The 22685-nt window shown below is 41.4% G+C and overlaps 1 protein-coding gene across 3 annotated transcripts in view; it reads left to right on the forward strand.

Moving 5' to 3' along the window:
• Window positions 1-22685, forward strand: part of LOC127664898 (probable G-protein coupled receptor 141) — a 66294-nt gene that overhangs the window by 30955 nt on the left and 12654 nt on the right. Inside the window, exon 3 of one of the 3 annotated variants that reach the window (XM_052157149.1) lies at window positions 18327-18384. The exons of the other annotated variants lie outside the window; for them this stretch is intronic. The gene's annotated coding sequence lies outside the window, so the exon portion shown is untranslated. The remainder of the gene's footprint in view (window positions 1-18326; window positions 18385-22685) is intronic. 3 annotated transcript variants of the gene reach the window in all.

Consider the following 22685-nt stretch of genomic DNA (forward strand, 5'->3'; position numbering starts at 1 on the left):
CTGTGGATCTCTTCTGGAACCCCAGAACATAGGATGCTGCCATCTAAAAGAAAGTGGTCTTTCCAGCTCAGTTAGCCTAATTTAGGCACTCCCTCCCAGGCATGCCCAAAGGAACTGTTCTTTAGGTGATCCTAGATCCTGTCAGGTTGCCAATGTTAACCATAAGCAATCTTTACACATCTCTTGGGTAAACAGGTGCATTTTAAATTAAATGTAAGTTTTCATATTGCTCGGAAAGAAAATGTATAATAACTAGAGAAGGTAATTGATACTCTGGTCTCAACATCTGGCAAAGTATTCTTTCATCTCTAGGCTGAAGTAAATAAATTATATGAAAAGTTTGCATCATTCAAAAGCATAGAAATAGTAAAGGTGATAAGAATAAAACTGTAAACTAAGCAAATAACTCACAGAAGTATGTATCCTTTACCTGGGTATCCAACATCATATGAGCTAAATGGTCAGGGTGGATGTACAAATGGAGATTATAATCTAGTAAGGAAAATGGTCAATCAATATATGAAGAAATAAAAAGCATTTATAGTTGAACATTATATTCAGTGATATGAAGACAGTAAAACAGCAATTCAAGATACATTTAATTGTCTGGGGATAACACTGGTGACCAAGCAGCCTATTTAAAACACATGCAGGGACCAACTCTCTGCCAGTCATCAGTTTATTGGGAGCGACTGTTTGGAGGCCAAACAAATAGATTTTTTGTGCATGCAAATTTCATCAGTAGATCTTGATTTTCTTCTGTAATCTGAAAAGACTACGATACAAAGTAGAGCTGATTTGGTTTTTGAAATGTCCACAGAGATCTGGGTAGTTCAGTTGTCTCAGAGCCCAAGTGGGGTAGAGGTTGTTGGTTGCTTGGCAGCTGATGCGATCACAGAATAGTTATGTTATATGAGTTTAAGGAGGCACCCAGTGTGGAGTAAGAAATGGACCAAAGCAGAACTGGAAAAACCCAGATCTCTGTTAACATGTAGAATTCAGGATTGAATATCTTGTTGGTTGCTAGTCCAGCAATGCATTTCCTTTTTCCCTTTAATCTGTTTTTTTTTTTTTTTGACTTCTTTTTTTCTAAACAGGGTTTCTCTGTATAGCCCTGGCTGTCCTGGAACTCACTCTGTAGACCAGGCTGATCGCGAGTGCCTCCCAGAGTGCTGGGATTACAGGCGTGCACCACCACAGCCCGGCTTTTGTCTTTAATCTGTACATATTCTTTTCATATTCAATATATCTCAACCACAGCGTCCCTTACCTCTGCTCCTCCCAGTTCCCTCCCCCCACCTCCCTCCTTCTCTAGGTACACTCTTCCATATATCCCTAGAAAAGAGCAGGCCTTTTGGGGACATTAACTGCACATGGTACAAGAAGATAAAATAAAACCAGGCAAAACCCCTAACATCAAGGCTGGTGAAGTAACCCAGTAGAAGGAAAAGGGCCATGTTTTCGTCATGTTCTTGACCCCTCTGACAACCATCATTCCTCCCTCTCTGGTTAGGTTCCCTGAGCTCTGAGGAGAGGGACCTGATAGAAATCTTCTTTCTCCACCTACTGTTTGGTTGTGGGTCTTCACTTCAATCAGCTTTTTTGATGACGACTGGACAATTAGACCAGGCACTGATCTATAAATATATCAGAACACCACTAGGAATTATTCCATTGATTTTATTTTTACTTTTTATTTTTGCTAATCATATTGGCTCTACTCTAGGCCTCTAGGCTATCTAGTCTTTGATTCCTGGTTATCCAGGGAATGTTGGGCATGGATTACCTCTGGTGGTATGGGCCACACAATAGATTAGTCATTGGTGGTTAACTCCCACAAGTTCTGAGTCACCATTTCTAGCACATATTGCCAGCAGGACAGATTGTAGGTTGAAAGTTTTATGGCTAGGTTGGTGTTGTAGTCCAATTGCTGAAAGTCTTGCCTGGTTACTGAAGATGGCTTGTTCAGGCTCCACATCTTCCTAGGATGAGCTTAGGAGTCCTGACTGGGGTCACTCTTGTAGATTTCAGGGAGTGTCCAGGGCACTTGGTTTCCACATTGATTCCCCCAAATGCCTTTCAATTTCAGTTGTTTCTTCCCATACTTTCTTCTGCTATCCCTTCCCCTACATGTGATCTTTTCGATTCCCATCACTACCCACCTCCAGTTCACCTGTTCTAATCTATTTCTCCTTCTTAGGGAGATCAATGTGTCCCCCTTAGAACTCTACTTGTTCCTTAGCCTCTCTCTCAGTCTGTGGACTGTAGCAGGATTATCATTTACTTAACAGCTAATAGCTACTTATGAGTGACTACATAAAATGTTTGTCTCTCTGGGTTACCTGAGGATAAATTTCTAGTTCCATCTATTTGCCTGCAAATTTCATGATGTCATATTTCGTTTTAACTACAAAGTAAGAATCCATTGGGTAAATGTGCCACATTTTCTTTACCAATTCTTCAAGAGGACTTCTAGGTTGTTTCCACATCCTATTATGAACATAGTTGAGCAAGTGTCCTTGTGGTAGGATGGACAGTCCTTTATGTATGTGCCCAAGAGTTGTATAACTAGATCTTGTGGTATAAATATTCTCAAATTTTGAGGAACTGCAATATTGATTTTCATAGAGGCTTTACAAGTTTGCACTCTTACAAGTAATAATGAATGTTCCTCTTGATCCACATCCTTCCTAGAATGAGCTGCCACTTGTGGGTTTTTTTTTTTTTTAATCTTAGCTATTCTGATAGGTACAAGATGGAATCTCAGTCATTTTGACTTGCATTTTCCTGATGTCTAAAGATGCTGAACATGTGTCTAAGCCATTTGTGATTCCTCTATTGAGAATTCTGCTTACATCAGTACCCCATTTTTAATTGGATATTTGGTTTATTGATTTTGTGTGTGTGTGTGTGCGTGTGTGCTTGTGTGTGTGTGTGTGTCTGTTAGGTACTTTGGAGATTAGCTCTCTGTCAGTGAAAAAAATCTTTTCTCATTCTGTGGCTGCTGTTTTGTCCTATTGATGGTGTCTTATGTCTTATGAGGCTTTTCAGCTTCATGAAGTCCCATTTACTGATGTTCTTAGTGCCTGAGCTGTTGGTGTTCTGTTCAGGAAGTTGTTTCCTATGCCAGTGTGTTCAAGGTAGTTGCTTGTTTTCTCCTCTATTAGATTCAGTGTATCTGGTTTTATGTTGAGGTATCTCATCTGCTTAGGTTTGAGTGTTTTTCAGTGTGATATAGATCCATCTGCATTTTTCTGTACGCAGACATCCAGTTAGACCAGTGCCATTTGTTGAAGATGGTTTCTTTTTTCCCATTTTATATTTCAGGATTCTCTAGGAAAAAATCAGGTATCCATGAATGTGTAGATTTATGTCTGTGTCTTTGATATAATTCCATTGATCAACATGTCTGTTTTATGCCAATACTATCTGGTTTTTATTACTAGGTTCAGTCGTACAGCCTAAAATCAGGGATGGTGATTCCCCCAGAAGGTCTTTTATTGGACAGCGTTGTTTTATCTGCCCTAGGCTTTTTGTTTATCCATATGAAGCTGTATATTGTCCTTTAAAGGTCTGTAGAGAATTGTGTTTTGATGGAGATTGCACTGAATCTCTAGACTGCATCTGATAGCATGGCCATTTCTTACTAGGTTAATCCTATTGATCTATGAGCATGGGTGATCTTTCTGACTTCTGATATTTCTTTACCTCATTTCTTCAAATCCTTGAAGTTTTTGTCATATAGGTCTTTCACTAAGCAATGCATTTCTGATGCACAAATTTGCCAAGAAAATTCTCAGTTGAAGCTTGGATGGCTGTCTTCCTTCTTTCTTTCTCCAGCACTGGTACTTTTTAAAAATCACCCTAACTTTAACACAAAGCTCACCCTGTTCCACAATAGAAAAATAGATTTTACCTTCTTGTAGAGATGACCTAAAATGTTCTAGCAGCCACATTCCCTTCTTCACGATACTGATAGTCGTCCTTTCTGCAGGATCTGTGAATCATGCATCATTTTTCCAGGAAGGGACTAAATGTTCAATCTTAGAGAAGTCAGAGGTCACTGCTGCCATGCTGAGTGAGAGTGTGCAGCACAGGGATAGCTGGAAGCAAGCCAGATAAAGTACCTGAAGATTAGAAGGGATACCGAGGCACCTTCAGTTGTACCATAACTTTCAGGGAGACTTTTGTGAGAAATTTTTTTTTACCACATGTAGAATGAGAAGGTGAATACAGTTTTGCAAAAAAGAGTTGAGAGGATAAAAGTGAAAAGTAGATTTCAAATGTTATTGAAGTTCTTTAGGTCTAAGTCAAAGATACAAGAAGGATGGAGTCCGGCATGAGGTGCAGAAGATGCATCCGCATTCCCGAGGAACAGCAGAGCCTGGTTAGACCAAGAATCTGAGCGGAGGCTGCTCCTGTGGAGAGCATTATTCATTGAGGTCCACTGCACTATTACTACAGCTGTGCAGTATGAGAAGGGAGTGTGGGGTGAGGAGTGAGGAGAGTTGAGTGCACTTCAGGAAGGCTCGGGCTAAAGGAAGAGCTGGGAGAAGAACCTGAAGCTCTGCAGAAAGCAGTCAGAGGAAAGCAGGGCATGACTCAAGCCTGGCACCCCCAGACCTTTGAGAAGAGGACCACAGCTGGCTATTCTCCTGGGCATTGCTGGAGACAGGACACTTAAAGATGCCATGCCAGGTGGCCTTTGATGGCTAGGTGTTCTATGCCTTGTGTGCATAGAATAGAGAATGTGAACAGCCCCCGCCCTGAGAAATTCTAAGCATGACTTTCCATTTCAAAGGTTCACAAGAATCAAAAAGAAACTTTAGAAGAGCTTGGGATTCTTTCAGGGACAGATTAAATTTTGGTGACTAAGTTTTGAAAGCAATGTTGCCTCCCTGGCATTGCAACAGGATGAACTTCTTTTCCAGCATTTATTGATCTTAGAGAACATTGAGTAGGCCCGTTTAAATGATTTCTCTAGGTCTTCTGTTTCGTATGCAAATGAATTGCCTTCAAGTATCCTAGCAACTGATCACAGAGATACAAGCAGTGCTGAGGAAAGCCAGAGTCTAGCTGGCTCTCTAGAATTCCCAGCCCAGGGGTGGGAGTGGGGGCATAATGGTGCAGTGGAGGTCTGTGATTCTGTCCCCCATGATATGGTGCTGAGAGCCAAATCAGTGTTGTTAATAGCTGAGGGAATGAAGGAGACCTTTCATGAACTTACACCTCCTCTTTCAGCCTCTGCATAACAAGTACCCATATTCTAGAATCCTTGGGAGCATTATAGCATACACATACACACACACACACACACACACACACACACACACACATACATATACATACACATACATATACATATACATATACATATACATATACATATACATATACATCATATACATCTTTATTTAGTGCCAGGATTTGGAGCCAAACTCACAACTTGGGACTCCAGATAGCAGTTATCATAACTGTTCAGTATTGTGGAGAAAGAAGGAGCCCAGAAGCACCTGGGACTGAAGATGAAACGTGAGACACCCTGGATTGTGGACCGATGACTTGAGGGGAGCCCTGGCAGATCAAGATCATGTTAGAATTGTGGTACTTTCCAACCATAGATGTTAACTCATTCTCCAAAAGAAATACCTTTAGGCTTTACATTTTCATAAGTTTATTTTAAAATTCAAGCTTTACTGGCAGAACATAAAATAAGCGCTGTAAAGCAAAAGCTAAAATTAAAAATTAATCTGATTAAACCGTCCAGGAAAACTGACCCATCCACATATTCCATGGTGCCGAATCTCTGCTGTCTCCTGCTGCTATTGATACTCTCTGGTTTTGGTTGCCACTGTGGTAGCTGAACTACTTGGCAGATTATATTTATTATCAACATGGAAATCAATAATTTCTCCAGGGTTCTGCTTGGGGGAGGAAGGTGAATTAAAAGAACAGAGGAGCCTGCAGAGCCACTGCAGGAGAGTTCCCTTATAGGCGGATTCGCTCACTGAGAACTGCAAGTTAGTGTATGGCTCATGGGGTATTGACAGTATTTCTCGAAGCTTCATATTGTGTATTTCAGAAATATAGCTACAAGAATAGCAAATAAAAATGAAGCTTTGAGTCAACTCACTAGGAAAGGCTTACATTAGAAGAATAGCAATAAATTTTTGACCTCCAGTCATATTTAGTATGTTTCAAAGTAAATCAGTTTGGTCCTATAAATCTATATTCATAAATATTTCCCCATCATATGGCTAATGAAATGCCATCTAGAAAGGACGTAAAACACGAACGAAACTTAAGTCATGAAACGTTTGTCACGGTTTTTTATGGTGACAATAGACACATGCCACCACTGAGCACTTGGAGCAAACCCTGGAGGCAGCGACTCTGAAACACGGAGCCAGCGTGAAGTGTGGACACCGCAAGGCACAGTGTCTTTGATACATCGATGTTGAAAACTGAAGTACAATAGGTCATAAATAATACAGATTCATAAAAGATACTAAGAAATAGACAGAAGTATTTAATACATCCGCTAGAAACACAAAAACACTGAGGAGAGAGAAGGGAAGAGAAAGGAAGAAGGGAAGGGAAGAGAGGGAAGGGAAGAGAGGGAAGGGAAGAGAGGGAAGGGAAGGAAAGGGAAGAAGGGAAGGGAAGGGAGGGAAGGGAAGAAGGGAAGGGAGGGAAGGGAAGAAGGGGAGGGAAGGGAAGAAGGGAAGGGAGGGAAGGGAAGAAGGGAAGGGAAGGGAAGAAGGGAAGAGAAGGGAGGGAAGGGAAGAAGGGAAGGGAAGGGAAGAAGGGAAGGGAAGGGAGGGAAGGGAAGAAGGGAAGGGAAGGGGAAGGGAAGAAGGGAAGGGAAGGGAAGAAGGGAAGAGAAGGGAGGGAAGGGAAGAAGGGAAGGGAAGAAGGGAAGGGAAGGGAGGGAAGGGAAGAAGGGAAGGGAAGGGAAGGGAAGAAGGGAAGGAAGGGAAGGGAAGAAGGGAAGGGAAGGGAGGGAAGGGAAGAAGGGAAGGGAAGGGAAGAAGGGAAGGGAAGGGAAGAAGGGAAGAGAAGGGAGGGAAGGGAAGAAGGGAAGGGAAGGGAAGAAGGGAAGGGAAGGGAGGGAAGGGAAGAAGGGAAGGGAAGGGGAAGGGAAGAAGGGAAGGGAAGGGAAGGAAGGGAAGAAGGGAAGGGAAGGGAAGAAGGGAAGGGAGGGAAGGGAAGAAGGGAAGGGAAGGGAAGAAGGGAAGGGAAGGGAAGAAGGGAAGGGAAGGGAGGGAAGGGAAGGAGGGAAGGGAAGGGAAGAAGGGAAGGAAAGGGAAGGGAAGAAGGGAAGGGAAGGGAGGACATAGGAGAGGAGAGGAGAGCAGAGCAGAACAAAGCAAAGGAACAACAAAAACAACAACAACAACAACAGAGAACCCTGTCAGTGGTCAGAAGGAAGTGAAGCTGCCCTCAGGGCAGACGAGCAGGTGGATAGGAACAGGTTATGCTATAGGTGAAACAGGCCTGGACTGGGGAGCTTGGGATGAGCTCAGGCAAGCAGCCTTCCCTACGCACTTCCGGGTCTTGCTCTAAGCTGTCTTGGTACTTCCGGTCACTAGCATCGCATCGCTGAGGACACCGGCTAATCTCATCCTTGAAGATACGCTCTGACCCCACTGTGTAGTGGAATCGGTAGGCAGTTCCACGTGCTCCTGCTTCATGGAATTATTTTTCCTCAAAGCCTCACACTTATTGTGCTCTGTGGCTATAACCTCTACATTTTGAATATTCAGCAAAATCAGCGTACTTCTTCCCTTTTCAGGGTCTTAGGTTCGAAACCCTTTCTTACCACTGATTTTTAGCAACCTTTAATAATAGCTTTCCTATCTTCAGATCAATAATTGTCATTTTTTTTTAATCAAAGAAAATATATTACAGCTTCTCTTTGGCTTTCTGTGATTGGCAACTAGTGCTTTGTGCCTGTAAGGTTAGGAGGAAAAAACCCACCATGACATTTCAACAGTGGCTCTGATAAGTAGAGACTTCTCGGCGAGTATGGGGAGCATCGTGTATCACGCAAGGCAAGGACACACAGAACAAAGACATGGCACACGGAATCAAGCGACTAACTAATCGTGCCCTATGAGGGAAGGTGACAAGAGATTTCACGGCACAGAAATGCAGGCAATTAAAATCATTATTATTTTTATTTTTTAAAGCAGAAGGTTTAAACCTTGGAAAATGAACCATAGAGCAGAGGGCATGACTGGGTCCTGTTGTGTAGGTCTGACCTCCCCTCCTTTAACTGTTCACACAAGCAAACTTGCCTGGCATTCTGCTTCTATGTGGAGTTAGAAGAACTCAGCAGTAAGAGTGACAAGAAGACAGCTCTGCACCATCAGGAATTTTAGGCACAGCACTTCACAGACTTATTTTTTAAGAGCAAATCACAATCCCTGGATAGGAAATTTCTTTGAAGCAAAATGACAGGGTGGGGCAGAGGGGGAGGGTCAAAATGCACAAGGCATCTTAATACAGTGTCTCAATAGGGAGCCCCGAGTCTTTGCGCAGAATCCTCCCAGGGAAGGGGAGGACGGTCTGGCTCCTCCTCCTGCTTGAGGAGAAGTAGGGGAGGCCAGTGGGGCCCTAGCCCTGGACAAACACAAAGCCCTCGGTGTTCAAATGCAGGGAGCTTTGCCTCTCTTCTGCTTCCCTTCTAGGTAACCAGAAGGTGTCTTCACACTGGGTTAGAAGAAAGAAAGATAGAAAGATAGAAAGAAAGAAAGAAAGAAAGAAAGAAAGAAAGAAAGAAAGAAAGAAAGAAAGAAAGGAAGGAAGGAAGGAAGGAAGGAAGGAAGGAAGGAAGGAAGGAAGGAAGGAAGGAAGGAAGAAAGAAAGAAAGAAAGAAAGAAAGAAAGAAAGAAAGAAAGAAAGAAAGGACGTTTAACCTCTCAAGTGACAGAAAAGTTTGAACCAGAATTTCCTTCTCTGCCTGCAGCAGAAAAAAAATTTAAGTAGTTTATTGTTTAACTATTTTATACACGTATGAAATTCTTCCGGCTACACTCATCTCCTACCATTATTTACACCGGGGCAGCACCCAGCCCAGCCTCCCATCCCCCACCTCGTCTACATTCCTTTTCACATTTTTCTCTTGTTCCTGTTTTTGCACTTTTGTGGTTTTTGGCTATGGAGGCTTTGGGTCTCATTTCACTGGAAGCTGTTCAAGAGGATATTTCTTTTTATAGCCATTGATTCTGAAGAGCCAGGTGATTATTTCCAGGATGCAGAGAAAAATGACCACCAGAGAGCGAAAATATGAAAACAGTGTGTGGGAAAGGGGGAGAGGTTACAAATGCAACTTCTGTATGTGATTTCCTCAAATGGGTTTCTCGCGATTGATCTGTTGCTGCACCTCACACACTCTTGGTATTTGCATTTTGGCTTTTTTTGTTTTTCGTAGGCTAAGGTGGTCTCTACTGTGCCTTCTGTCACCCAGAGTTCTCCACGGTATGCTTTGGATAGCCAGTTGCTGATTTTCCAAGAGCAATTAACGTGTCTGCTTTCATCCCTTTCAACTAATATTGGAATCTGGATGTGATTTTCTTGGGCTGGATAAAGATGGCGGACTGACCTCCCACCCCAAAGAAGCTATTTCTATGCTCTCTGGGCTCCAGAACCTCCCATGCTCCTGACTAGTGAGCTAAAGGTTGAGCGGGCTTAACACAGGACACTGCCACCGCCATGGGGATTTTGCCTCTGGAACAGAACAGAGATCTGAGGTTAGCCCTTGAGTGGCTGGCTCTCTGCTGAAGGTTCATGTATGGGTCTCAGTGCTGTCAGCAATTTAATCCAGTCTCACAACACAAGGATCTTCAGTTTCACAGACTGTAGTTCTGTGTTCTTTGTCCTCTGGTCTGTAGCTCATGTGTTCCTCTTGCCCTGGAGATGCAGTAGGATAAGGCCGAGAAGAGAAAGACAAGCGTGCAAGAAGGCGTCCTGAAAAGCGCTGTGTAGACAACAACTGAGTGGGGCTGATGCCCTGCAGTGGAATGGTCACGGGCCTCCCAGGGACATTAACCCAACATGACATAACAAGTCACAATAAGACTAGGGTTCCAAGAGCAGGTGAAAGAATGAGAGATGTCCCCGGCACCCACTAGTTGGAGTCCCATAAGAAAAGCAAGCTACACAACCTTAACATATTTGCGGAGGCCCTAGGGCAGGCCCCTGCAGGGTCAGTGATTGGCTCGGAGGTCTCGGTGAGTCCCTAGGAGCTTGCTTAGCTCATTCTGCCGCCATGTTCTCCTGGTGTCCTCAACCCCTCTGTCTTTTTTTAAAGTAATGACTTTGTAAGATGATTCACCAAGTATATGATTTATCTTTTTAAAATTCAGTTATTTTTCTATATTACACCATTCTATGAATAATTTCTCTTAAAAATATGAAACAAACAAATCACACATCATTTATACTGATCAAGTATTCAACTCGTTAACTTTTTTGGCTGTATTTTGAGACAGAGTCTCATGTAGCCCAGGCTGACTCCAAAACCTGGCTGTGTCAGTTTCTCAGGTGCTTGGATTATAGGCACGCCACAATTCTTAAATAGGAGTGCTGACTTTTTAAAATTATTATTGTATACTATTGGCTTGCCGATTTTCTGTTTGCTATTGTCCTTCCTGCCTTTGATGATTGTTTTTCTTCCTGTGATTTGTATGCAGCATGTTTTATTGATTATGTGGTGATTTTGTGCTTCACTAGAATTTATAGGATGCCCAGTTTTATTCATTAAACATTTATATATCAAGAAGATAATATTCACAAAGCCCAAATCCAAATTCTGAAGGTTCAAATGGGAACAAAGCAGCTTTCTTTTGTCTTCAAGTGTTAAATTCTAGTATAGTGAGCAATAGGACAAATGGGCAAACAAACAAAATACCTTTCTGCACAGGAACTTAGAGCAAGACCTCGGACAGGCAAATACCTGTGTGAAGCCTCGGTACGTGCTGCAGAGACTATTAACAGCCAGAAGGAGAGTGAGTGTGGCTGGCGTCATCATTTCAAACAGGAAAGTAAGGAGGAAATCTCTGAGTAAGGACTGTGGCCAGAGCATGACAGAGGCCAGCAAGCTCAACAGCTACCTGGAGAACAGCCCAAAAAGGAGGCGTTTATGTATGTACAAGAGCCGTGAGTCAGAGGCATACCCGAGGTCACGCTCAGTTGTCATAATATTAATGAGGGAAGAAATGGAAGTTGAGACTAAGGCATAGCTAGTCAAGATGATATAGAACACTTCCAAGTTTTGGTGCAATTCGGAGTAAGGTGAGAGACCACTGGAGAATTGTGGGAGGAGTGATCTCACTTCCTGTTAGCAGATAACTGGTTGTCGCGGTAAGGAGAGACAATAAAAGGGGCCTCGAGGAAGGAAGAACTCAAGAGTTGGTTGTAGAGAGTCAGTTGAGAGATGGACATCAGTGTGCTAGTCACAGCAGTGTAAGAGCTGAAAATGTACCTACCCCAGATTGATTGTACTTACTTATAAGTCATTATTTCTCTGCATTTACAGAAATCTTATAAATATGATGTAAAGAATGTCAATATTTGCTTGACCCAGATTCCTCTATTGCATTTTAACACCTTGCTTTTTCACATTTTTAAAATATAAGCATGCCACAACGTTTGAATTAATTTGAAGATTAACTGGGAGGATTAGGTCTTTATTGTTAGCATGTTTTTAATTATTAGCATAATTGTAAAAACTGTGTAGACCTGGCTGTCCTGGAACAATCATTATGACAATTATTTATAGTATGTTACAAACTTGCTAATACTGACTTCACCCTCCTTCATCCCCTCCTGCTTCCTGTTGGTCCTTTTCCTTTGTCCAAAGAGTACTTTTTCTCTCTCACGGTATATGTGCATGTGTGTACATATTTGTATGTCCTTGTGTATGCATGCACATGTTTGAAGCTAGATTTTGAAAAAAAAGAAAACAGATTTGTCTTTCAAGTCTAATTTACTTTGACTAAGTTGATGATTTAATTACATTCATTCCCTTGCAAATGACATGAATTCATTCTTCTTTATGGCTGAAGAAAACAATTCTCCAAATACTCATACCACATTGTCTTCATTCTTTCAGTGTAGGCCGCTCCCATGTCTTGACTATTGTGAATACTGCAGTAGCCTGGGCTATGCAAATATTTGAGTAGTTTTCTGCCTGTTGCTGTACAATCAGGAACAGTGAGATTGAATATACATGGCTGTTTTAATTTTAGGTTTGGTTTTTTTTGTTGTTGTTGTTCTGTTTTATTTATTTTCTTTCTTTTTGGTTCTAACAAGACGGTTTCTCTGTGTGGACTTGACTGTCCTGGAACTCATTCTTTAGACCAGACTGCCCTCAAACTCAAAGAAATCAGCCTGCCTCTGGCTCCAGTGTGCTGGGGTTAAAGGCACACACCACCACTACCTGGCTTCATTTTAGTGTTTTAGTTTTTTGAGGAATTTTAACCCTGACTGAGTCCACAGTGACTGCACTAATTTGCATCCTCACCAAGACTGTATTTTTCCACATCATCTTCAGCATTTTAGCAGTTATTACATTTAAGTAGCCATTCTGACCAGAGTAAGTTGGAATAGCAGTGCTCTGTGTGTACGTGCATGCTTGTTTCTGTTTTAAATATCTCCACTCTTTGAAATTAAAATATAATTATATCATTTGCCCCTTTCACTTTCTGCTCTCCAACCCCTCAAATACACAACCTTTGTTCTCTCAAATTCATGAACTAATGTGGTTGTTGTCACATATTCATCAGTGCAATCACCCACCCACCCCCACACATGCACACATACACACAGACACATGTGTGCACATACACACCCACACACACACACACACATACACCCACACACATACGTACACACCCCATTCACTTAGTGTAATATGACTTACTATAATTCGCTTTAGAATAACATTGAGTCCATTTCCAAATGCTTTATTCAAGACCTGGCAGTCACTGTTGAATTCCTGTTTCTCCCTCAAGTTTGTCTCCATTCCTTCAGGAAATCCTATCCCTGTACTACTCAATAATCTGCACAGGATCCACAGCCTCCAGATGATATTATAGTTGTAGTTGATAAACTTTTAACAGAGACTGAGATTAAGTAATAAGTTGCACCAATGTTGTTTCCTAACCTTGGTCCTTCTACTTTGCTAGCAAAAAATATCTTTTAAGAATGTGTGCTGAGCCAGGCGGCACACGCCTTTAATCCCAGTACTTGGGAGGCAGAGGCAGGCGTATTTCTGAGTTCAAGGCCAGCCTGGTCTATAAAGTGAGTTCCAGGACAGCCAGGTCTACACAGAGAAACCCTGTCTTGGGGAAAAAAAAAAAAGAATGTGTGCTGAACATTACAAAGATAAATAAAGTAAATCTGTTGAAACAATTAATAAGGCATCCAATCAATTAATAGACCAAGGCACAGACAATCCTCAAAATAAGAAGTGAAATAAAAAGTAGAATATAAAAAAGGTTTCAGCATCTTTAGCCATGAGAAAAATGAAAATTAAGAAAATATTGAACTATGGGAAACTAAGAAATGCTGGGTGTGAGGAATGATCTTCACTGGGATGAGACCACTAAAGGCAATCCAATATCAGGTGTATAAATCATATACATACTTACACAAAGAATCAAATAAATAAATGTTTAAAAGAGTATTTTTTGTCTGTGTGTGGGTGTTGTGTCTGCCTGTATGCCTTTGCATCACTTGAGTTGCTGGTGTCTGCCGAGGCTAGAATAGGACACAGTGCTTTAAAACTGGAGTTATGCATGGCTTGTGTAGCTTTGGCTCCCAGTCGGTCGCACACACATCGCACCTGCCCCAGAGCTTTGGACTGGTGAACGAAAGACACATACATGCCAATTATTTTTTATATGACTTGACTACCTCAAGGGTTGCACACTTCTAAACCTTTCTGCAGCTAACACACACACACACACACACACACACACACACACACACACGCGCGCGCACACACACACACACACACACACACACTCCTCCTGAGTTAGCATCTTTTAAATTTTATATTTCATTTTTGATACCCCAGACATAATTGGGGGAGTGGTCCCTAGGGTCACTGTCCCAGATTCTTACATGTTGACAGGCCTTTAAGTTCTCTTTGTTCTTTTTGCGCGTGACCCCCCACATCGTGTCAAATCTCCTCTTCCTCTTCTCCTTGGTCCCTTGCCTTTACAATCTGAAATCCCGCCTCCATCTCCCTCAGCCATTGGCTGTATACCAATTCAAAGTCAGCTGGGGACAGGGACCCTTAGGGACCTCAGCATTTGGAAGTGCAGCTTTTGGGAGCCAAATTGAGACAAAGCATTAGAATCAATTCCCACCAGGTTTGGAGCTGCTCTGTGGGTGCTGGGAAATGAAGCAGGGACATCTGAAAGAGCATCCATGCTGTTAACCACTGAGCCACATCCCTAGCCCCGGGGTCTTTCTCACATCTCTCCCTTCTCTTTCAAAATTACCCTTTCCCTGATAGGAAGCTGAGTAGCAACTTAGTTCTTTTGCTTGAGGAATTTGGTGTCTTTCTAATGTAATTTGTTGTTCTAAAGTGTTCAAGAATTAGATCTTGGTTTTCATTGTCATTATTAGTGCATAATTAAAACACACACCTTTCTCTTTGACCCATTCATAACTTTTGTGCAGTATAGGCACAAATTCTCCCATGTGGTGCCGACCTTTGTCAAACCTTATATTGTTTAAATTTGGCCAACAGTATGTCCATTCAATGACTTGATCTTGTCTGGGTGGCTTTTCGCGAATTTTCACTCCATTGCAAAAATAAAATAGCTTTAAAGGTGAAGGAAATGTCATCTGGTAATCTAAAATTCTCTGAATCTCTCATAATTTCAGGCTAAAATAGGAAATACTCATACAGCCACATACTGAGCATTTGGTAAGACTCCTTAGCAGACACCTGCGCTCTCTTCATTTATCTGATGTCCCAGTCACAACAGGCAACTGGCGATACTCGACCTATGCATCCAAGCCTTTGCTTAAAGCCTCTTCTTTCCCTGGAGCACTTTATTTCCACCTCTGTAAAAGCAGAACCTCAAAGTGTCCTTCAAAAATCCATACTTATTACAGAATTCTGTTTATCAATTTTTATTCTTTTTTTTAATTCGATATATTTTTTATTTACATTTCAAATGATTTCCCCTTTTCTGGACCCCCACTCCCTGAAAGTCCCATCAGCCCCCATCCCTCCCCCTGTTTTCCCACCCAACCCTTCCCATTTCACTGTTCTGGTTTTGCCCTATATTGCTTCACTGAGTCAATACAGTTTTATTTTTTGAGATAATAATAATTACATCATTTCACCCTTTCCCTTTCCTCAAGCCCTTTCATGTGCCCATCCCTGATCTCTTTTGAGATCCTGGACTTTCTCCCCATTGATCATTATTGTACACACACACACACACACACACATCTCCCTCTCTCTCTCTCTCTCTCTCTCTCTCTCTCTCTCTCTCTATATATATATATATATATATATATATATATATATATACCATACACACCATTAAATATGACCTGCTCAGTGCTTATAATGTTCCTTGTAGACATGTTTTCAAGGATGGGCATTTAGCACTGAATAACCATTTATACTCTTCTCTGTGGAAGACCAACACTCCCACTCCCAACTTTTCTCTGTTGTCTGTTGCTCTTTATGTAAGGTTGAGGCCTCCTGGAATTTTCCCTGTCTACTGGCATGTCCACTGGTATTGTCTGTATTCAGCTCATATTTGGACAGTCATGTTATTGAGACTTTATTGTGTAGCTTCTGAAGTTACTAGGGTATACAATCTCATAGCAAACTCCTTTATCCTCTGTCTATCTTTCTGCTCCTCTCTTCCAGTTGATACTTTCACTCTTAATCTTCAACTTACAACTCTTCTTTTAAAATTACATGTGTTTTTTTAAATACACATGATGATTCTGTTGAGTACTTTATCTTTCCATTTCTCTCCTATCCTGAAGAAGAAAATTAAAATACAGAGATGTTCTTTATTCATTATAGACAATCTTTTTTACTTATTATACATAAAACACTTAAAATGATATTACTTAACAACTAAGGTGAGAAGTCTCACTGTAGATCATAGTTCCTAATCTTCCTGTAATCAAAAGATCTGGAAATAGACTATAGACCATGAGGATAGGGGATTGGATAACATTACTTTGTAAAATTCCGTAACATTACTAGGAGTTTCATTTTGTAGGCTACTCACTAGTGTTAGTTCTCTCATGGATTCTTTAAGAGAGTCATAGAAACCACTTCCACATCTCACTTCTGATTTTGGGGTATCCCTGGTGAAACGGGTAATGACTACACAGCCCAAGGGAGTTGTGGCAAAGCATCAGGAAGGAACTGGCAAGATAAAAGGAAGTTGTCACCAGCTGAGCTTCAGGCAAACCTACATAGATGGAAGTTCAAGAAATGTAAGCAGCCCAACAGACTTCTCATGCTCCAGTTGTCTGGAAATGTTATGGGGGTAGAGACTGGCTTAAGCTTGTAAAAGTCAGTGGGTTGTAGTCTAGTATATAATGTTAATAAGTGTATACATCTCCCATATATAACAGAAGCCTGGGGGGGTGCTTTAAGCAAGAGAATTAGAATAATTTATGATGCAATTAGGACTTTAGTCTGGTTGCCTAGCTGTGCATTTGGAGTGCATAAGGGTAAAAAACAACCTGAAGGTATGAAGGAGAATCTTCTTGGACTGGTAAACCTCATAGTAGAATGAAGGAAAAAGAAGTAGGCATGAGAAGCAATATGACTTTGAACTGAATTGCAAAGGACATAAATGACAGAACAGGGTCAGCACTCTTGGTCTGACCAAAAGAGATTAAAAAAAAAAAAAAAAAAGAGTTTTCAAGTAGGAAAATAAGAGAGGGAAGGGGATTGAAGTTTGAGACAAGGTTTCAAGCTGGTCCTTTAGGACCAATCAGAGATAGAGAAGGGGTCCATGGCCAGGACAGGTAACTGCTGCACAGACAGAGAGAAGGTTAAATGCCCCAAGAGAGCTTTCTCGGGGGTCACAGATTGCTTCTGTGTTCCTGGCATCAGTTACTGGTCTAGAGTAAGCCAGGAGTCTATCAAGGAAAGGTTCAATAAGGTCCCTGAATTCTTTAGCTTTATTTCACCATTTAGTAAACAGCTCACATCCACTATTAGAGCATTACACCTATGTTAAAAGTAATCAAAGTTAAAAACAAGTACATAAATAACCAAAATACAGAGTTACACTGAGGATTAATGAACCAAGGAAAGGTTGACTGTCAGATATGCATAAATCATTCTCAGAAGCTCTGAAAGGCTTTCTGAAGATGTGACCTGGTGGATGCACAGGAACATGGGGCAGGTTGGCTCCTGCACAAGAGGAAGCCTGATGGAAAGGCATGGGGGAGACATCACAAGAACTCCAGTAACCCTTGTTCCTGTTGTTGGACAGTTGCCACGACTCCTTCTACCAGGGAAGCAGAAATGACATCCCTGACTTTCCAGGAGGTCAATGGGGATCAGCTGCCTTGCTGGCAAATGGTTTGTGTTTTATTAAACAACAGCCAGCTAGATAGAGAAATAAGTTTGCAGCCTTTCCCGGATTAGAAAGCTGCCACCTTGACTCCAAGCTTCCGGGTGACAGCAGCCCTCCTATTAGGGACCCCTCAGTCTTTCCTCCTCCCCATTCTGTTTCTTTGTTTAGTTTTCTGTTTTCATTTCATCCTCTTTCCCTTACATATTTTTTTCATGAGATTATGGAGTCATTACAGATAGAGGAACTATACCCCCTTTCCCTCGATAACATTCATGGATGAGGTGGTGTCTTTAACTTTAACTAATATATCTCAAACATTATATGCTGGATGCCTTGTAGGTATGTTTATTTCTTTGTTTATTTGGGTTTGTTGTTATTGTTTGTTTCCTGCCCAAAGTGTCTGTGGGATAAATCTCATCCTCCTTTCCTTGTGGTTCTCAGTCTAACAGGCAAATATAGAAGTGGCATATCTAGTGAATATAGATTCAAACAAATTAGTTCATCTTGACTAATACACCTGTTATATCTTGTTTGAAAGACCAGTGTGTAAGGAAATGAGGCCTGCAGGCTGATATTCACAATCGTTAACATCAAATGCCACATAAGAATTATTACAGATTTCAATATTTCTTGGATGTGATATTGATAAAAGTCATTTGGTCCAACATGCCATCAGTTCTCATAGCTTATAAAATGGTCTGTTGTGAATATGACAATGACATTTTCCCTACACAGGTGATTCTGTCACTCTTGAACTCTGCTGATATGACACTGGACATGTAATGTAATGGCTGTAAGTTAATCATCCACATGGATAATGAATCACCTTTATGAGGAAAAGAAGAAAAAATAAGAAGGAAAGAAATAGTTTAGGTCATTTAATTTAAAAGTCTCAGCATTCCTATAGTTAGTGTCTTAGTCAGGGTTTCTATTCCTGCACAGACATCATGACCAAGAAGCAAGTTGGAAAGGAAAGGGTTTATTCAGCTTACACTTCCATGTTGCTGTTCATCACTAAAGGAAGTCAGGACTGGAACTCAAGCAGGTCAGTAAGCAGGAGCTGATGCAGAGGCCATGGAGGGATGTTTCTTACTGGCTTGCTTCCTCTGGCTTGCTCAGCCTGCTCTCTTATAGAACCCAAGAATACCAGCCCAGAGGTGATACAACCCACAAGGGGCCCATCCCCCTTGATCACCAATTGAGAACATGTCCCACAGCTGGATCTCATGGAGGCACTTCCCCAACTGAAGCTCCTTTCTCTGTCATATCTCCAGCCTGTATCAAGTTGACACACAAAAACAGCCAGTACACCTGGCTTGCTTAGCTTGCTTTGTAATAGAACCCAAGACAACCAGGCCAGAGATAGCACCACCTACAAGGGGCCCTCCCCTTGATCACTAATTGAGAAAATGCCTTACAGCTGGATCTCATAGAGGCAGTTCCTCACCTGAAGCTACTTTCTCTGTGATAGCTCCAGCTTGTGTCAAGTTGACACAAAACCAGTCAGTACAGTTATTCTATACCCTCTATATAGGAAGGCTTCTTTTCTTATATACATTGTCCCCCTCTCTCTTTGCTGAAGATATATATATATATACATGGGCTCTAACTGCTGACAAAATCTTGTATCTATTCATCATCTTCTTTCCTGGTCTGATAATTACTTGGCTTTCAAAGACTGGCAGTCAATTTGAATATAGGTGCTCAGTACATTGCCTGGAGTCCTCTTTAAGAAAACAGTAAAAGAGTACTTGCCCCTGAGAAAGAGGTAAAGAGGAAGAAAGTTTACTTTGCTCTTTTATTTGCTTGTTTGTTTTTTTTTTTTTTAGTACACACTAGACCAAAAGAGGATTTTAGCTTCTGTTTTCTCAGTGATTTACAGGGGTTCATCAAAGCCTGGTGGTTGGGTATGACCTGAAACAACAGTGTGCCCTAAGCACACACACACACACACACACACACACACACACACACAGAGAGAGAGAGAGAGAGAGAGGGAGAGAGAGAGAGAGAGATCTGGGTGTCTAACAATATCTTGAATACCTTATGAGTGAAGCACAGTAGCAATGGAATTATAAACCAGCAAAAAGTTGGGTCCAGGGAGGCATAAAGAGGCAGCCCCAGGGGAGTCCCTCTGGCCAGGTTCCTAGTTGCGTAGGTGCTCTAGACAGGTTGGATGAGCAAATTTCACTATTAAGAACACTAATGGAGACAACCAATATGCTATGGAATTGATGGCTCAGCACAGACCATCCTGGGAGTAGAGCAAAGCCCACTGGAGCAATTCTGAGGACTGGGTGGAGTAGCGTGGTTTGCCAGAACCTCTTAACCTGTCAACAAACACTTGCCGACTGGCAGGTGGCTAGCCCAAAACTTAATGTTGAACTGAAATCTCTGGAAAGAATGATAAGCGGCGTGAAGGCTGGGGCTGGAAGAAGGGACATTCTCTAAAGGAAAATCAGACCTTAGAGTCAGGCTGATGGAAGATATCGCCAAATAGAGTTCTTTGAGAAACAACTAAATGAGATCAGAAGAGCGGCAGCTGAGCTAGGGGACTAGCCAGGAGTGAGCCAAACTGTGTCAGTTAGATGGAGAATCCAAAGGAAGTTTGTGGCAAGGCAAGAATGAGTCGCTGTGTGGATGGCATGAGCAGTGTGGCAAGAAGTAGCCCTCCCTGCTCTTCTTCTCTAGCCGAATAATTTCTAGCTGTGATTAGACTTGTTTCTTCCACAGTCTACTTGGTGAAGAATGTCACCTCTAACAGTTTGGGGTCCAGTTCCAAGGCCACAGAAAGCCTTAGGTCCTTGGGATAGCTTGGGATAACAAATTGCATGTCCACAGAACACACGGACTGAGAACATTGGTGAGGACAGTTGTGGAAAGGCAGAATTCAGTTCAGCATCATCAAGTAGTACTAATGCAGCTGGCTTCAGACTCTTTTTCCTGTTCCTCTCAGAACCCAGAATATTGTGGGACATTTTTTTTTTTTTTTGCTAGTGGAGAATGCTTAGGACATTCTGGAAAAACATCTTGACTTCATACTTTAGGCTTTTTCTTTCTCTAAGAGTAACTGATAATATTAATTATTGAGTTATATATTATTTCACATATTTCCATACAGTATGTCATTTGTCTTGATTATTTGAGGCTGAAAAAAAGATTACAGGTTAGCCAAGAAAAATGAATCTCATAGACATTGAATAATTTTCCCATGGTAACTTTGAAAACAGAAGCAAAGAATGAAATATCATCCTGTGCTCTTAGATAGACATTTAGTTATTCCTCAATGAAACATTTAAAGCAATACTTTGTGATGGTGACTCTCTTGCTACAGGTGTGGAAAAGAACAAAAATGTATAGCATTTCATCTTCTCAGAATTTGTAACCTGACAGTGTGGGCGAGGAGAAATCTGCTTGCCTAAGTAATTTTTTAGGCACACAAGTGAAGAGCATAGGCCATTCTTTCAGAAAAGACCAGGTAGACCTGACCTACTACAGGACATAAAGTAGCCCCCCTAAAGCACTGACAGCAGACTTGATTTCTAAAGAATTAGTGGATAGCTGGATAATGAGGTTGAGATGGGAATGCTAGGTGGAAAGAGTCTGAACACTGCAGCACTTGGAGCAAGGCCAGTGTAGCCAGGACAGAGACGGTGACTGGAGAACAGTGAGGAGTGTACTTGCTTATGCAAGCATTAGATAATGTACTTCCAAATTTACAATTCACGACAGCATCCATAATTTAAAATTCATAATGGAATTATTCAATTCATAGTAGAACATTCACAAAGTTAGAAAACTAATCTTTAATGTTTAGAGGGAAGTTTCCTTTATCATGGGTTGAATTCAACAGTTTCAAAACACTATTTACTGTGCTACCAAAACACCCCACATGGCATTGGCATATGAATCATCATGGGATGGAAAGGCTATCAGATAATCAGAGGTTTCATCAAGAACAACCTAAAAGGCCAAATAAAATAAAACACAGAGTTGGTGATATAGGCCAAAGGTTAATACTTATCTATCATGCCCTAGGGGTTAACCTCCAGAACCCAACTTAACTAAGTTAAATAAAATACAAAATTGATTTGCCTGAATGTGAATCCAAGGTAATGAGTAAAGCAGGCAAACCTCCTGAACAAGAACTCAAAGAAGCAACCTAAAAACTTCTTTTCCATACTGACGTTTTCTAATCCAGAGTTACAATTTCAAATTCTTCCCTAATGTGATGGATTCTGGGGTGAGAGAGAGTGACCAGAGAATTAAAACAGATATTTTTATAAAGAATGGCAGATATATAAGTGGATTTCCAAGAAAAGGTTTGAAGAGAGTCAGGATCAGTGGTTCTCAACCTTCCTAATGCTGAGATCCTTTAATACAGTGTCATGGTAACCCCTGACCATGTAATTATTTCCTTGTCACTTCATGACTGTCATTTTGCTACTGTTATTGTAATGTAAATATCTGATATGCAGGATATCTGATGTGTGTCCCACAGGTTGAGAACTGCTAGTCTACATCATTTTCTACTGGTACCCAGCATAAATACTTTTGACTATAGTTGAAAATGCATGAAAAGTAAAGGGGTAAACTAAGTGTTACCAGGACTGAATGAACTGTTATGTGACTTTTTCTGGAGAGATGGGAAGAGACTTTTACTCATCCTAAATAGGGATCTACTGAATGATCAAATATGACTGTAGCCACATCTATTAGTAAAATAATGAATTCACTCCTTTCAGGACTGAGGATGGAAGGCTATGGATTGGGGTGAAAGTCACACACATAACTGTGCCACTGAAAGGTCAACAGCATGGGCAATGGCTCACAAAAGCTACTGCCTTAGAGTGCCCTTCAGGACTTTCAGGCCATCCAAGGGACTGGAGAATCTCATCTCATCTTTATTACCCATACAACCTTGGGAGCAAGCCTGGTAGCTTTGTAAGTCTCAGGATCTTCCTGAGGTTTGCAGATGTTTACTTGTTCTTCTAGGTTGCAATGTTTCAATTTGGAGGGAGGAAATTGGTATACGGTAGAAGCCGTGACTCAAAATAATTTATTTTGGAGTAAAAGATAATTTTTACTTGTAAC

The sequence above is a fragment of the Apodemus sylvaticus genome, chromosome 14, assembly GCF_947179515.1.
Source record: "Apodemus sylvaticus chromosome 14, mApoSyl1.1, whole genome shotgun sequence".
Taxonomy (NCBI): Eukaryota; Metazoa; Chordata; class Mammalia; order Rodentia; family Muridae; genus Apodemus; species Apodemus sylvaticus.